The sequence below is a fragment of the Adiantum capillus-veneris genome, chromosome 11, assembly GCF_014529385.1.
Source record: "Adiantum capillus-veneris isolate H3 chromosome 11, ASM1452938v2, whole genome shotgun sequence".
Lineage (NCBI taxonomy): Eukaryota > Viridiplantae > Streptophyta > Polypodiopsida > Polypodiales > Pteridaceae > Adiantum > Adiantum capillus-veneris.
Genome location: NC_140941.1, coordinates 61353155 through 61370269, shown reverse-complemented (window position 1 = coordinate 61370269; position 17115 = coordinate 61353155).

The window sequence follows — 17115 nt, the reverse complement described above, 5'->3', positions numbered from 1 at the left end:
CGCAGTACCAGAATTAGTAAAGTGTCAAAATCAATATCAACTTTTATGGGGAAAAGGGTCAGTTGGACTATTAGTGGTAATCATTTAAGAGAAGATGGAGAGGATTAGCCAATGCATGTGCGCCATGTCATTTACAGTGCACAAGACTCTAGAAACGGTAAGTAGTGGAGCTTTTATGGCACGGACGCGTATAACAGTAAGGTGCATAGGTATTTTTCCTCGTAAATCTCCTACGTGACGTTTGCCTACTGTTATCCATTCACCATCGCCAAGCTCTGAAGTTTCGTCACTACAACCACAAACTTCTTCGTCTGAGAAAACTGTCTATCTTTACCAGCTACACCAGGATACGGATTTGAAGCCTCAAGTAAGTCTTCTTCTTCTTCCTCTACTGAGTCATTGTCTTCATGGTGTATGGGTAGGAAGAAAATGTCTTCATTGTCTTCGTGGTGTATGGGTAGGAAGAAATTGTCGAAAATAATGCAAGAGATTGTAGAGGAAACCCAAGCACTTATTGTTGCTGCAAAAGCTTCTCTTCCACTTATTCCTCACAGTAAAATACAGCGGTATGTGTTCACTAAGCAAGCCAAGGCGTTACTCCGACTGTGGGACATGCATGTGGTTGTGCAAGCCACAAGAATTGAGTTTAACACAGCTATCATTAGACAGGTTCTTGATACCTTCGATGTGGAGGATGGAAGTGTTGTGGTCTATGGTAGAAAGGTGTCGGTAACACCTGAGAATATTGCTTTTGCATTCAAAATTCCAAATGAGCCAAAGCCATCTGTAGCAACAACACAACAGATCAGTGCAGCTCTGAAAGACGATGATGTTGCCAAGAAGAAACACAAAGCCAAGAAGCGACACCGCCACTGTGTTAGCAACGGCGAGAGCTACGCACAGATACCAAGAGTGCGCGCTATCGGCTTCTATATGTGGTAAGTTCCTACGAGCTTCGGTGTGAGTTTTCTTCCAACTCGTGTGTCGGAATGGAGCGTGCAGCATATCTATAGAACCACAACGAGTAGAGCTACACATTAGTACCATCGGGATCAATTTTTGATCACCTGTATTTTTTGGCATGTCTTCATACGCATTTACCGCACGGTGTGGTTATAGGTTGGTTTTGCAGTTCAAGTCTTTAGGGTGTTGTTCTTACCTAGTGTATAGACTTCCCCTTGAGTTTGAGATCGATTCAATGATTCTAGATCCTATTTCGTATAGCATTCGTTCGTAGTACGGATTTCAGTCACTTGCGTATTTTAGAACTTAGATTTGATTTCCTTAGTAGTGATTGTCATTAGAAGGTCGAGTAGGTGATTTGACACCCACCTAGTTGTTTCCATGCGCCTGCGGGTCAAGCTCCGTCCTCGTCTGACAAATTCTGTTGTTGGTTGAGTTCTCGCTATTTAGCTTCCGCTAGCGGCGTAACCGCCTTAACATTTGGCGCCGCTGCCGGGGACGAGAGCCCTAAGTAGGTGACCTTAGACTAATCCTACGAGGTGAGTCGTATAAACTACTTTGTATACTTTAGTTAGAAAAGATCTAGGAGTGGTGGACTCCGAAGATCTCGAGAGATACTAGGAAGTGGGGTATTCCTGGGTCTTCCGTGTTGACAGTATTTTTAGTTTAGCTTAGATTTGTTTGTTGTTTTGTTGGTGTGGAGTAGTTGTTGATAGAAGAAGAATTTGCTAGTCCGTGAGTGGCAGTGGATCTCTTTAAAATCACAATTACCAAACCCATTTTATGATTAGGAATAGCTTAGGTAGGACTTCATTTGATCCTGATCTGGAGCTAGTAATCATTGGAGTATTTGCTTGATATGGTTGATTTCATGTTAGATTACTAAACCGTCGAGTTAGTAGTGAAACTTGCAATAAACAAAAGTCAGAGAAATTTTCTCTGTATCTAGGAGCTGCTGAGCACTTGAGAAAGGTTTAGGAAGGATTCTGTGCCAAAACTGAAATCTGCAACTTTAGCCATCATACGCGTATGATGTCTAAATGACCAAACAGAGACCAAAACAGAAATTTTGACTTTACCAGAGTGTTCAAAAGGAGGTTTATACCCTAATTTCAACTTAAAACAAGAGCATTAACACTCAAAGAAACCCAAAAAGACAAGTCGGAGTCCAAGAAACGTAAAGAATAGGAAATTTTGGATTCAGACCTTGTTTTTACATTCAAACCTGACAAAAACACTTGAAACTCAATTATAAACATTGGAGAAGGCTTAAAACCAAGAATAGTCAAAATTTGGGACAAAAGACATCATACGCGTATAATGTCCTTTAGCACATCCACTGCTTATTTTTTATATCTGACCTGACAAGATTGTTGCAAACACTGTAGAAAGCATAAATATCTATTCTTGACCCAAATTGATGAAAAAGACATCATACGCGTATAATTTTTTTTACCTAATTTTGGAAATATTTTGATACTTTGCCAACAGAGATCCATTGTAATAGCTGTCTAGAGGTTATATTTCAAGTTTCATCCCATTTGGATCACAATTGACCCAAAACAAGTCAAAAGCGGAAAATTGCCAAGAGAAGCCTAAACTAGCCATAACTTGCTCAAACAGAGTTCAAACTGAATTTTGTGAGTGGACAGAGCATAAGGGGGCTACTGAGAGTGAGCATAACCAAAATAGTCCAAATCTGTGAAAAAAGACATCATACGCGTATAATGTCTTTTTCAGCATAACTGCAACAAAAATCTCACTTGATGAAACAGAAGTTGTCCAACTAACAAGATTAAACAATTGACCAAGTATCAATCAGTTTGGATCAATTCTGACCACAAAAACTTGAGAAAAACAAATTGCTGAGACGGAAAAGTCAAAGTCCTTTAAGGGAATTGATGAATTTGAGATCGGGCAAGAATCTCCAGAATAACCAACCAAAACAAGGGGAACAAGCAAGTGTCATATCAACCGAGGGAAGTGTAAACCAAAGTTGGGTGCAACCATTAGAGCCGATCTTTGAAGGAAGTGTTTCTGATACTTCTTCGGAGAGATCTTATGAGATTTTCACCGAACACTTGGAACACTTGAACCTGAACAACAGAGAAAATATGGCAGCAGGATCATCAAATCCTTCCGCCACAATGAAGCTATTGTTCATAAAATACCAGTACGACAATGAGCAAGGTGCCAAGATCTACAAAGATGGAATGGACCGCTATTGTGTAAAGATAGAAGATAGACCTAGTGAGTTCAAGGACTTAGTGCCTGTGAGCTATAGCGGAGATAGATATCTAGATGACGAGGGTACCATGTACTTGGTAGTCCTAAACCCTAACATTGTGGACAAGTGGGGATTGATGGGCACCAAAGCCAAAGTAGATGAAGAACTTGAGTAGAAAGCACCAATAATGAACTTCCCTGATGCGAGGTTAAGAAGAGAGAATGAAACTACAAGGATCAACACTGATAACATCTATGTGGGGCTATACAAATATAATAATGGGGAGCAAGATCTCTGTTATAGATGTGATGAACCCTACACCGGAGAGTTGACAGACCAAAAAAGACTTTATGTCTTTACCTACACAGAGGGATCGGAAGTGAAAATTGCCGCTTACGACAAGTATGGGAGGCAATACTCAACAATGGGCAAGAAAGAATTAGAAGGATATACATACTTTGGGGGACCACTACATCAGTATTATGTTACTTCTAGCTCACAAAGACCAGCACCAACAAATGGAGTGCAAAACCCAATGACAACAGGAGGACAAAGAACTCAGGCTGCTGACTCTTTCAGTCAACCTCAGTACTCGAAGCCCGGACCAATGGGATCATTACATTCCAGAGAGTCAATGGATACGAATCGAGGTAGTGCAATTCCAATCCCCACGTATACCACTCCAGGTCCAAGGTTCGAAGCGGAACCATCACAATTACCTCCTAGTAGTAGATTCAGGGCAGGGGAACCGACAAGGGTAACCCATGAAGTCCATGATGCTAGAGAAAGCTTTAGCCGGGACACAGGAGCAATGAGATTGGTAGCAGACCATAGACGTATGAGACCATCTCAAGTAGCCAAGTGTATGCCAAAGAAGTATGGTGGTTCAGGAGATCCGTATGTACATGTGTCACTCTTTAAGCAAGTCTTAAGAGCTGAGCAGATAACGATTTCCATACACAATACGAGGGATTTGGTCTTACTCTAGAAGGTACGGCATTGACATGGTTTCAACCACTGAACATAGGGGGATTCCATGACATTGACCATTTGCTAAGAGAGTTTGCTGAGGAATTCTCAAAACGAGGGATTAAGCACAATACGGTCTCACAAATATATGCTTTTAAACAGAGAGAACACGAAAAAGTGAAGGAAGCTTCACTTCGCTTCAAACAATACATTGAGAGATGTCCAGTACGTGAACGACCACAAGATGACAGACTATCTGTTCTCTTTATTGAAGGATTGAGAAACGACACTCTCAAGAAGGACTTGCACTTGAAAGCTTGTACAAGTTTCGAGCAAGTAACGAGAGAAGCATTGTACTTAGTGGATAACTGTACGGTTTATGGAGAGGTGTCAGCGGATACAGATTTTGCATCCAGTAGCTCTTCCTCCGTAGCGAGCGAGACTACCACTAAAAAGAATGTTCAAACAACAACCATGCCAAATGTAGAGCAAATGATAGAAGAGGCTCTAAAAAGGATGGCACCACACCAAAAACCATTGCCAAAACCACTGAAATGGTGTGCGATTGAACAAAAATGGACAAACCATCCAACAGAGGAGTGCTATTACAACAAAGGATATGTAAGGGAGCGTCAATATGCACCTACTGCTCAATTAGCACCACCTCAGGTACATCCAGTACCTCGATACCCAACGGGAAATGTACCAGGACCTATGGGGATAGAAAGACCGCAACCGGTATTGGGACAACAACCACCTTTACCAGGAGCAAGACCAGTGGGCATTAGATATGCACCAACCTTAGAGAATCAGAAAGAACAAGCCCTAGTGCCTGTTCAAGCCTATTACGAAGAATCTGGTGCACACATGTCTCCAACTGTGTATTACCCACCAGAAGAACCCAAACTACCAGAACCATGGGGCATGATTGGGAATGTTGGAATACCAACAGTTACAAGTGCTTCTGATGAAGAGAGATACAATTTGGACGCAAGAACATTGATGTTCATAGCTCATGGAGGGTTAACAGGACAAAGACCATCCTATCCACAAAGGACGAATCAAATGGGACCAAGACCAGCACTAGGAACCTGTTACAAGTGTGGAGGTGACCATCTGATGAATGTTTGTCCACATACGGAAATCATTAGAATCAAGGCTTATTGCACTGAGTGTGGGGTTACTCACTTCATTGAGGATTGTTCAAAGAATCCAAACAAAGTGCAAAAGACGACATTGAATATGCTAGAAACTATTCCTACCAGCAGTGGGTCTGAAAATGAAACTCTGATACCAACGCAACTTGTTACTAGAGCTCAAGCTAAGAAAACCACTAGAGAACCTGAGAATGGAAAGTTAGCGACTGAAGTGGTTAGTCAAGGACCGCGGAGTCAGAGAAACACATGGAAAGCTAGAAAAGCACGCATGAAGTTGAGAAAAGAATGTGAAGACGCTATTCTAGCTGAGGAACTAAAGCGAACTAAAGATAGATTAGAACAACTTGAGAGTCAAAACGGAAAACGAGAGATGAGCCCGGAAAGAACGAAACAAAAGAGTATCAAAGAAACAACGAGCTTAAGCTTAGGGAGATCATTGCTAGTTGACAAAGTACACGAACCATTGGACGCACTGATGAGAGCTTACGAAGCTAAGTTAAAGAACAACCAAACACAAGAACAGAGGTGGATGACATACCCAAACGCGGAATTAGAAAAGCAGAGACTTGAAATGTGCCAGAGAATGATCGAGACTGCACAAGCCTTATTAGAAACACCAAGAGAAACAATGAATTGTGGAACGGAAAACCCAATTCAGCAAGAGACTATCATTTCACGGGTAGCTGAAAAGACTCCCAGTGCACAAAAGCCTAAAAATACACACAAGGATGACCGCATAGTATTGAACACCACCGATCAGGAGATAGAGAGTTTTCATCCAGTCATACAGAGGATTTACGGAAGAGATGAGGATTACAATGAATTTTGGAAACAAGTGAGAGAGGCAAACTTTGCAAACGAGCTAAGTTGCCAAGCTAATCAGAAAAATTGGGAAAAGGACATCAGGAATCCTCCCATAGTGGAATTTGAGGCTGGATCTCAAGTGGACTTGGATCTGCAATCTTACTGGGGAGATGGGGGCTCTGTTAGAACAATGGAGAGCAAACCTCACTCACTGAATACCTTACCTTCATACTTAGGAGAGTATGAAGAAAAATCCGAGATTAGAGCACTTCCCTCACGAAGAATCTCATCAGAAAAAGTCATGGACTCGCAAGGATTGATAGAGATCTTGTCAACACCAGTGACATGCACTATCACTCTAGCTGAGCTTTTGAGGCTAAGACCACATATGTGGACCACTGTAGGAACATGCTTGGAGAAATTTGGGATAAAAGACCCAACATCGAGACTGCAAGAGGGTATACAAGAGCTGAGCAAACCACAAAAGAACGCTAAGCATGTACCCTTAAACAAGGTCGGAGAGTATTGCGAAGGTGAAGAGGGGAATACAACCTTACCAGTTGAATTCCAAGGAGTGAACACGATGGCAATACTAGACAACGGAGCTGGGGTAGCCATTGCTACAAAAGAAATCTGGAAAAAATGGGGGAAACCAGCAATAAGGAAGACTAGGTTGAAACTCCAATTAGCAGATGGACACATGGAGAAACCTATGGGGTTATTAGAGAAAGTCGTAGTAACTTCTTGCGGCATTGAATACGAACATACTTTTGCTATTGTCGATTTTGGCAAGGAGAATAACTATGATATCATACTGGGAAGACCATTCATGAGACAGTTGAAAATGGTCCAGGATTGGGGCTACGATCACATATACCTGAGAAATATGGAAACCACTACACGTGTGAACCTGAAAGACCATAGCTACAAAGATGTGAACCGAACACCGGTAGAGGAGTTTGATTCAGCTACTTTGGCGGGATCCGAATTTCCAGCTTGTTAGGTAAGCCCAAGGAGTTATGGATGTGTGGAGCTCGAAATGTGGAAGTCTGAGGCGAGAAGAATATGTTTTAGAAAAGGCTATCGAAGACGAAACTTATATAGGAGAACCCTTTCCAGAGGACACGCTTGAACCATTAGAATGGACACACATTCTAGCAACCCTAGATGTTTGTGCAATTCCGGATGGTCCCACAACGAAATTTTGCGACAAGGACGGGTACGACGTGGTTCCGTACTTCATGTTGAGAACTATACTCGAAAAAGAAACTGAAAAGAACGATACACTGGAAAAGGAAGATGAAGAAGAGGTGTTTCACGACATTCCCGATCATCCAGAGTGGGGAAATGAAGCAGACAACGAGTCAACGGACAATTCAAGCGGAAACAAGAAACTATAACGGATGTCCGATTTTATGATTTTCCGAACCAAATTAAACAACGCCAGAAACGCTATAGAGCAAAGAGAAAAACAAAGGGGGTTAGAACCAATCCGATGCCTAGAATAAGAGGAAAAAATCAATTCCTAATGCTAGTAAAGGCGGAAGATTGTGTTAAGGACAAGATTTCTGGAAGAATGAGAGGCAATGATCAAAAGAGCTTACGAAAAGACAAAAGAGGCTCAAGAAATCAAGTTCAAAGGAATGGAACGAAAACTGAAACAGAAAAATCAGAAAAGAACAAGCACAACAGAGAACACACGGAGTCCAAGTTAGAATGTAGAAACAAGTACAGAGAGCTCAAGAAAACTCTGAAAGAAGTTTGGACGACAGAAATTGAGAGTGGAGAGGACGAAAACGCCAAAATTAAGGAAAACATGGATGTTCCCTCTCACTACAGGAAATTCACAATTGAGGATAGGAAGGTGGTATTAACCCAACCTATTCGAGAGAGAAGGGAGAACGAATCTTATGACGGACCGGAGGATGCAAAAAAAGTGATTTAGCAGCTCCAGGTGAGACACCTAGACCGGTGTACATAGCCACAGATTTGTCTCCAGGCGAGGAAGAGAGACTTTTGAGTCTTCTCAGAGAGTACAGGGATGTGTTTGCATGGTCTTATAAGGACTTAAAGGGAGTTGACCCATCGATATGCCAACACACAATCCCACTAAAACAAGACACAAAGCCTAGCAGACAGAGACCATACACATATAATGATACGTTTGCTAAGCGAATCAAAGAAGAGATAGATAAGCTAATGGAAGCTGAATTCATATACGAGATTGAACACACCGATTGGGTATCTCCAATTGTGGTGGTACCCAAGAAGAACGGAAAACTCCGAGTGTGTGTCAACTTAAAGAAAGTGAATGCTGCAACAATCAGGGACAATTATCCCCTGCCGATAACTGATCATGTTCTAGAGCGTGTATCAGGGAAAACAGCATACTCCTTTCTTGATGGTTTTTCAGGATATAACCAGCTAGCCATAGCACTGGAAGATCAACATAAAACAGCTTTTGCAACGGAGTGGGGAATTTATGCTTATCGGGTTATGCCTTTTGGTCTAACCAATGCTCCCGCAACCTTCCAGAGGCTGATGACGCATGCTTTCAAAGAATACTTAAGGTTGTTTCTAGAAATATACATGGATGACTTATGTGTACATTCTCTTCTGAGAGATGAGCATCTAGAACACCTAAGAAAAGTATTTGAGAAATGTAGGACATATCGCATTTGTCTCAATCCTGAGAAATGTGTGTTTATGGTCCGACAGGGCAGAATTCTGGGACATATTGTCTCACAAAACGGAATATCCACGGATTTAGAGAAGATAAAAGTTATAGTGGATATGCCTAGACCAACCAATGCGAAACAAGTACAGAGCTTTATGGGACATTGCGGATATTATAGACGATTCATTTACATGTACGCTATAATAGGCCAACCACTTTACAGGCTAATAGTGAACTTTGAATGGACAGAGGAGTGTGAGGAATCATTCAAGAAATTGAAAGAGGCACTCATTACTGCTCCAGTCTTGAAATCACCAGATTGGGAGAAGATATTCCATGTGCATATAGATGCTTCGGCATATGCAATAGGATGCATTCTGGCTCAGCCAGAAGAAGGAAACATGGATTTTCCTATCTGTTACGCCAGTCGACAGCTCAACAATGCAGAGAAGAATTACACCACAACAGAGCGAGAAGGATTAGGAATGATATATGCTGTGAAGAAATTTCGGCATTATCTTCTAGCCAACAAGTTTGTGTTTTTTACGGATCACCAAGCCTTGCTCTACCTAGTGAATAAACCATGCAATACCGGGAGAATAGTGAGATGGTTCATTATCTTACTGGAATTCGACTTCACGGTAGTAGTAAAGAAAGGAAAAACACATCTTAGAGCTGATCATCTTTCGCGATTGACGAATGGGGAAGACCCTATAGGAGTAGATGACGACATGCCAGACGCGTACTTGTTCAACATAGAAATGATACCGAAGTGGTCTCAAAATGTCGTTAGCCTATTAACCTATGGAGGAGAGTTTGATAGAAGAGAATACAACTAGAAACATATTGCTATTCAGCAATCCAAGAATCTTCAATTGGTTGCAGGAAGGTTGTATCAATTGGGAAATGATCATGTTTTACGACTATGCATCAATCCTGAGGAATATAATATATATCTGCGCGAAGCACATGTTCAGGAATGTGCATTTCATTGTTCAAGAAGGAACACATATAGGAATTTGTTACAATTGGGAGTCTATTGGCCAGGAATGAAAGAAAGCGTACATGAATATGTCACTGTATGTATTGTATGTTCATCAAAACCGCCAGCAGAGTATTCGACATTATATCAGATAATGATCGCTCCGGAATGGAGTCAGTATATTGTTGAATATCTCACAAATAGAACTTTCCCAGAAGGAACGTCAAAAGCTCGTCAGAAATCTGTAGAGACAGAAGCTAGAGATTACGCTTTAATAGGAGATCAACTCTATAAGAGAGGTAAAGACAACCAGCTTAGGATTTGCGCATCAGAGTCTGAGTATGTGATAATCCTGGAGCAAGCTCATGGAGGAGTAGGTGGAGGCCATTTCTCAGGTGATAAGACAGCAAAACTTGTCTTAGCCGCAGGAATATGGTGGCCAACATTACATATGGACGCTGAGGAATACGTTAAACGGTGTGATGACTGTCAGCGGACCAAAGTACCACTTAAAAGAGATGATATGCCGCTTAGACCAATGATGGGGGCAAGAGCTTTTGCAAAATGGGGGATTGATTATGTCGGACCCATTTCACCTCCTGCATATAAGACTCATGCACAATACATCGTTGTGGCTACAGACTATCTAACAAAGTGGGTCGAAGCAAAGGCAACTCAAAAAGCAGATGCCAGGACCACGGCACAATTTCTATATGAATACGTCTTTGTACGATATGGATTGCCAATAGAAATTGTGAGTGATCGAGGCACACATTTTATAAATGAAGTGATAGAGATCCTTCTAGATGAATTCATGGTAATCCATAGGAAATCAGCCCCGTATCATCCACAAGCAAACGGACAAGCTGAAGCAACAAACAAAACCATATGCACGGTCCTTACGAAGATTGTATCTGAGTCGAGAACTGACTGGGACCAGAAGTTGCATTCAACATTATGGGCATATAGGGTAGCATATAAAACATCAATAGGAACGACCCCATATAACATGGTTTTTGGGCTAAATGCTATCTTACCAATAGAATTCTTGATTTCAACCTTAAGGGTGGCTAAGGATCTAGAGTGGACAGGGCACGAGCTTTCTGATAGAATAGATGACCTGGAAAAGCTAGACGAGCTTCGCCTAAAAGCAGTAGCTTCTATCTACGCTCAAAAAAGGCGACAAAAGGAATTTTTTGATAAGCATGTGCGGACTAAAGAGTTTAAGGTTGGGGACTATGTCCTAGTTTACACTCTGAAACAGCATGCTAAGAAGCTTAAAAAGCGAGGGATGGGACCTCTGGTGATTAAAGATCTATCACCAAGTGGAGCCGTCAAGCTTGCTACATTAGACGGAGAAGAAATGCCCAATTGGATTAGTGGATGCAGAGTGAAAAAGTATCTTTTGCCGCTAACCCAAGACATGCTTCTCAAAATACATCAAGAAAAGCTGCGTGTCCAGAAAAAGAAAAAGATTGTGGAGGAAGCGCAAGCCGAGGCAAAGGAAAGAATGGAGAAAAGAAGACTAATGCGTCAGAAACAGCGCAATGAAGGAGCAATACGAATAAACGCAGTCAGTATAACAGAAATGGATAATGACAAAGAAGAACCCATCATTGAATGCAAAGTAGGAACCAACCAAATCAAAGCCAGAGCACTATTGGATTCAGGAGCTCAAACTAACCTACTTTCACTCAGTTTGTATAGACAATTGACAAATGACACTAAATTACAAACTGTCAAGAAAGAGTTAAAGAGTTACTCTGAGAATTCAATCAAAACTGTCGGATGCAAAGTTTTACATATACAGATTAACCAGTATGTGTATCCTCATATGTTTTACGTGGTTGAAGACCAAGCTACACAACATCCATTATTGCTAGGACAACCATGGCAGAAGCAATACAATGCAATGATTGACTGGAGTTCTAAATCAGTGCTTATCAAATACGAAGGTGAAAGTCAATCAGTTAAGTTCACCAAAGGAGCAGAGCCAACTCCAAAGGAAGAATCCAAGAACAAAGGTAAACAACAACCAGAGAATAAGAAGAAGCAATGGCAACCAAAAATTTCTATACAACTGGATTGCTCTTCGACGAGGAATTCTCAACATTGGATAAGGAAGACAAGCAATAATATAACAACTCAACCTTAGGAAAAAACGGAGTCAAAGTTGGTATGGAGACCAAAAAAGGTTGTGCCAGAGAACACAAAGGTGGAAAACAGAGTCTTCAATACCAGACAACAGAGTGATTCCAGACAATCAAGGACAGTGAAACAGATCTGGATTCCAAAGAAGTTCATGACGGCACAAAGCTATAGCAAGCAAATTTGGATCCCAAAGATTTGTAAACAGGAACTCCCTTCAGTACAATCAACGGAAACTCCTAGGTATTTCAAGGCGAGGAAATCAACACAAAGAACAAAGCAGGTTTGGGTCGCAAAGAGTTTGTGGCAAGCACAAGCGAAACGGAAGCAGATTTGGATTTTGAAAAAGAACAACAAGATAAAGAAGAATCCGTCTACTGATTCTACTACCGAAGTGCCAAAACCAACCCAAAACCCGACCACCAATCCTTCAATCAAACAAAGAGCAGCCTTATTGGAAAGACTGTTGTATCATCGCTCTACAATTGCATTGGGAACTTATGACCAAAACAACTACAATGCTTCGCCCACAGACACTTCATAGTCGTCCGGGAGGACTCAGACTAGGAGGGGGGAGGCATACAGGTATACAGGAGCTACAAAGCAGCTACAAGCGACAAAAAACAAAGAAAAACAAAAAATTATATTACAAGGGCAGTGTCTTACATGATTTTGTAATTTTTATGTTTGATTGTGGATATTGATAATATTTATGCTCTTATATACCTTGTTTTGCAACAAGAAGAGATCAAATGATGAATTTGGGTCTCTAGACGTGTAAATATAACTAAATAAGAGTGTTTTTGGAACTAAAAAGTGGAAAAAAGTGGTAATCCAAGTCTAGAAATCACAAATAAGTGTATATTCATATACACAGGGTTACCAGCTATTTATCGTGTATGTTTGGAATTTTTTGGTTTCAATTTGCTATTTTTCTTTATTTTTTATGATTTTCTTAATAAAAGTAAAAGAAAAATAAAAAAGCAGGTGAAATGAGATCGGAAAAAAGAAAAGAATAGATGGTGATGATCCTAATGACAAGGGCAACCCATGGTAAAAATTGAGTACAATTCGGGAAAAGTTGCGGAAAGCCCGAAATGACAGAATTTTGGCAAAGTGGACAGATTTCTCAGAAACAGGTCAAACGGAGTCCAAATTGAGAAATTTCAAATCCTAAAGTGCATTTCACGACGAGATAGGAGCACATGTCAAATTTGGTAACAAGTGATCCGGGAAGTCCGAAGTTAAGTATTTTTCACATCACTTTCAAGCTCATTTCCACTATTACCTTCTTGGAGAGAGCAAAGAGCACACAGGAGCATCCAACCTTCTACAGCCTTCTACGACTGCTACGAGAGCTCAGAGGACACCAGACATGAAAGGTAGACTCGTTGCCATAAGCTTTTGATGCTTATCATTAACTTTTGTCGCAAAAACTGACCAAAACCAAGAAACAAGAGCAGACGGGGAATGCGGTAGAATGCTAGGTAGTGGCACAACCGCCTAACCAAACCTTGCAAGAACTTATAGGTGGGTTACCCTAGTATAGAAGATGGGTTTCTAACACTCAAAGCTCGAGAAAGAACGACTGGAAAAACCCTAGGTCAACAGAGCCTGCAAGAGGCAAACAGGAAAAAGTTATCGAAACGACACAAAACTTCTCAGGAAGCTTAACAACATCGAGGGCAATGCAACCATGGAGTATCTCCAGGTTTGGACCACCAAAAGTGGGTCAAAACAATCGATTCGACGATAGACACACAAAGCGTCATTTTGGCATAACAGCTGAAATTGACGACTGAATGAAATGAAACTCCACAAGCATCTTCAAATATACATGGATGACTTATGTTTGCAAGCAAAACCCAAAAGAAAGCTGATTCACTTACCGATGGTGAAAAAGACGCTTTCGGGCAACCAAAAGGAGAAAGATGGAGAACGGGGAGCCAAAGTCAAGTTCAACCAAATAGATGGCTTCACAACATATCCAATGAGCTGGAAATGCAACTCTCGAGAAGAAAAGTTGAAGAAATTCAACTCCAAGGCAAAAAGACGACTTCGGAGACTGAAATGCCTATAAGGGGGCTTTTTAGCTAAACTGATGACTTTTTAAGTTGAAAACTAGTTAGCAGGGCTTAGGGCACTAGCACAAAGCATTCTTTGCACAAAAAGACCAACATTTCAAGAAAAGACATCATACGCGTATGATGTCTCACAGCATGAATTTCACATCCATTTCAACATTTGAGTGCATAGCCTCATTCCACATGTTAATCACATCCTATGAACCAAGTATCATGGGAATTGGAGTTAGAAAACCCAAGGAAAACCAAAAAGACGCAAAGTAGGCCATAAAATTGATTTTTGGTCCTAATTTTGTCAAAATAACTCCAAACTCATTGAAACTTTGTAGGATTGTTGATTAACACATCTACAAGCTATCTGGAACCAAAAAACACCATTTTGACACAAAAAGACATCATACGCGTATGATGTCTATTTGCACTTACAGAGCCAAAACTGCTCATTTGTCATCATACATCCATTATATATATCTAATACATGCTACATATGAAATTTGGAACCATTTGGTCAAGAGGATCACCCCATAAGCCCAATTGAGGGAAAATCCTTTACCTAAAGCCTATTTTTGGCCCAAATCCAACATACTCAAGTCCAAACCAAGATTTGAGTAGAGACAGTCCTTCACTAGTACATGGGGAGTCCACAGAACCAGTCCCATGCAAAATTGATGAAAAAGACATCATACGCGTATAATGTCTCCAGAGCCATTTTTAGCCCAAAATCTATCCAAACTTCATAAATCCACTGAATAAGCCTATCTAAAGCCAAATCCAAGCTTATAGAGAAATTTGGTCCAAAAATACACTAAAAGACATCATACGCGTATGATGTCTCACTATGTGATTTTGGCACCTCATGGCTTCAACCACCAAACAGAAGTGATCTACATGCCATTTGAAAGTGAACCACCAAGTTTTATCCAATTTGGATCATGAAATCCAATTCCCTTTCAAAATTTTGCCAAGAGCCAGAACTGGATTAAACTGGCCAAAACTTGACCAAATGGGATCCAAACTCAAATCCAAGCATATGATACTCATATATACACTATCAGCTACAAGCACAACCAATATGAAGTCATTTTGACACAAAAGACATCATACGCGTATGATGTCTCCAACATGATTTTGAGCCCATTTTGCATATTTTTTCACCTACCTTGCATCCTTAGGCCCTGAATAGCTCATGTTTCAATTTTCAAGTCATTTGAATAGTTAAAAGCTTCACTTCGGCTTTCAATACTAAAAAGACGCTAACTTCTGAAATTGGAGTTACAGGATCCATGGATTCCGCCAAGTCATCGGCAACGAAGAGAAAAAGACCGACAATCAAAGATGCTCTTGCAAAAGCGGAACCCTTTGACATTCAGCAGAAACCCTCAAGCCAACCAAAACTTGGGTGGAGGAAGCAGTATTGGAGAAGGAGGGAATAAAGATCTACCAGGGGACTTTCAGAGATCCTCAAGGGCAAGCGGTGGATGTACCGATGATCCCACAGGAATTGGTAGATTATAGCAGGTCAGAAGACATCAGCAGGTACCTGGAAAGGGCAGACTTGCACAGTTTCTTCACCTCGAGACCATCAGGTGTGGATACAAGAAGAGTGTACGAGTTGGCAACATCCATTCAGAAGGATGGAAAAGCCACATTGACAGCCATGGATGGAGAGAAAGTAGAAGTACAGATCACTCCACAGCTCATTGCAGACGCATTGAAGCTGCACAACAAAGGGAGCTCTGTCAGAGAAAGAAGGGAGGCCATAGAGGTCTATGGGCCCAAGAAGCAAAATGCAACCTATGGAGATATGGCGGACCCAAGAGCGGCAACCCTTTGCCGACTGTACAACCAGTTTCTCCATGTTTGCAGTAAGAGACCGCAAAAGTATACGACACCACCCCATGCCATTGCGACCACCATCACATGGGCATTCAAGAGCAATATGCCAAAAGAGGTGAATTACGCTCAACACATCCACGAGCAAGTAATTGCCATGCACAACGAGAAGCCAAAGTACATAGGAGGAGCGGAAATTCTGACAAGAATAGCTTATGAAGCTATTGGAGCTAGAGATCAGTGGCCAAAGGTTCCCTCCCAGAATGAGTGGCTTAGAGAAGCCGACGAGGAGGAAGAACATCCCGAAGTATCCAAGAGGGCATCCACAAGAGCACGCCGGAAACTAGAAGTAGTTTCAGAACCTGCAGAGGATGTGGACGAGCCGTTTAGGAAGAAAGTAAAGAAGAAGGTTGTTCCCAAGCAAACCAAAAGTCAGAAAGCGGCAAGAATGGAAAGACTAGTGGAGCAGTTTAGAGCGGAAAGAGCTCTAAAGTGTGACTTTGAAGAAAAGTGGGTGCCAGACCCCACTAAAGTCGGAACTAGCTCAGCCAGGCCACATATTGATCAATACGATCAATATATTAAAGCTTATGAGGAGTCGGAGGCTATTCTGGAGCAGCAACCTGTCGAGCCATACACTGAAGAGGAGGTACAGCAATTAAAAGCTGAGCTGAAAAAAGACGACAAGGGGAAAAGGAAAGTAGATGAGTCTACTAAGCCTCAAGAGAAAGATGGGCAAGCCGACAAAGGGAAAGCCAAGGAAGCTGAGGACAGATATCCCTCTATGAAGGATGTACCAAGCCCTAAGAAGACGGAAAAAATTGTGGAGGAGACCACAGTAGAGGTGGACACAGATGATTTGGAAAAGTCAGAGGCCGAGACCAAAGAAAAGAAGATAGATCCAGTTCAGGAAAAGAGAAATGATTATGAGGATCTGGTAGCGATAGGATACACTGAAGAAGAGGCCCTTGAGGCAGTTTATGGGATCACCCTACAAAAACAAGATGAACGGAGAGGAACGGAGAAAAAAACAAAGAGTACAAAAGAAAGTGAAGAGAAACTGGACGAACCGAAAGCACTAGAAGAGCCAAAGCCAGTGGAGGTGGTGGCACAAAGAGCTTTAGAGTTGACAGATGATGATGAAAAAGACATGCACATGGTGCATGAACTGCTCAGCAAGATAAAAGAAAGGTCCAAGGCAAAGGAAGTAGAGATTGAGACAGCCAAACAAAGGGAAGCGGAGTTGCAGAGAAAATTAGAGAATGTTATGA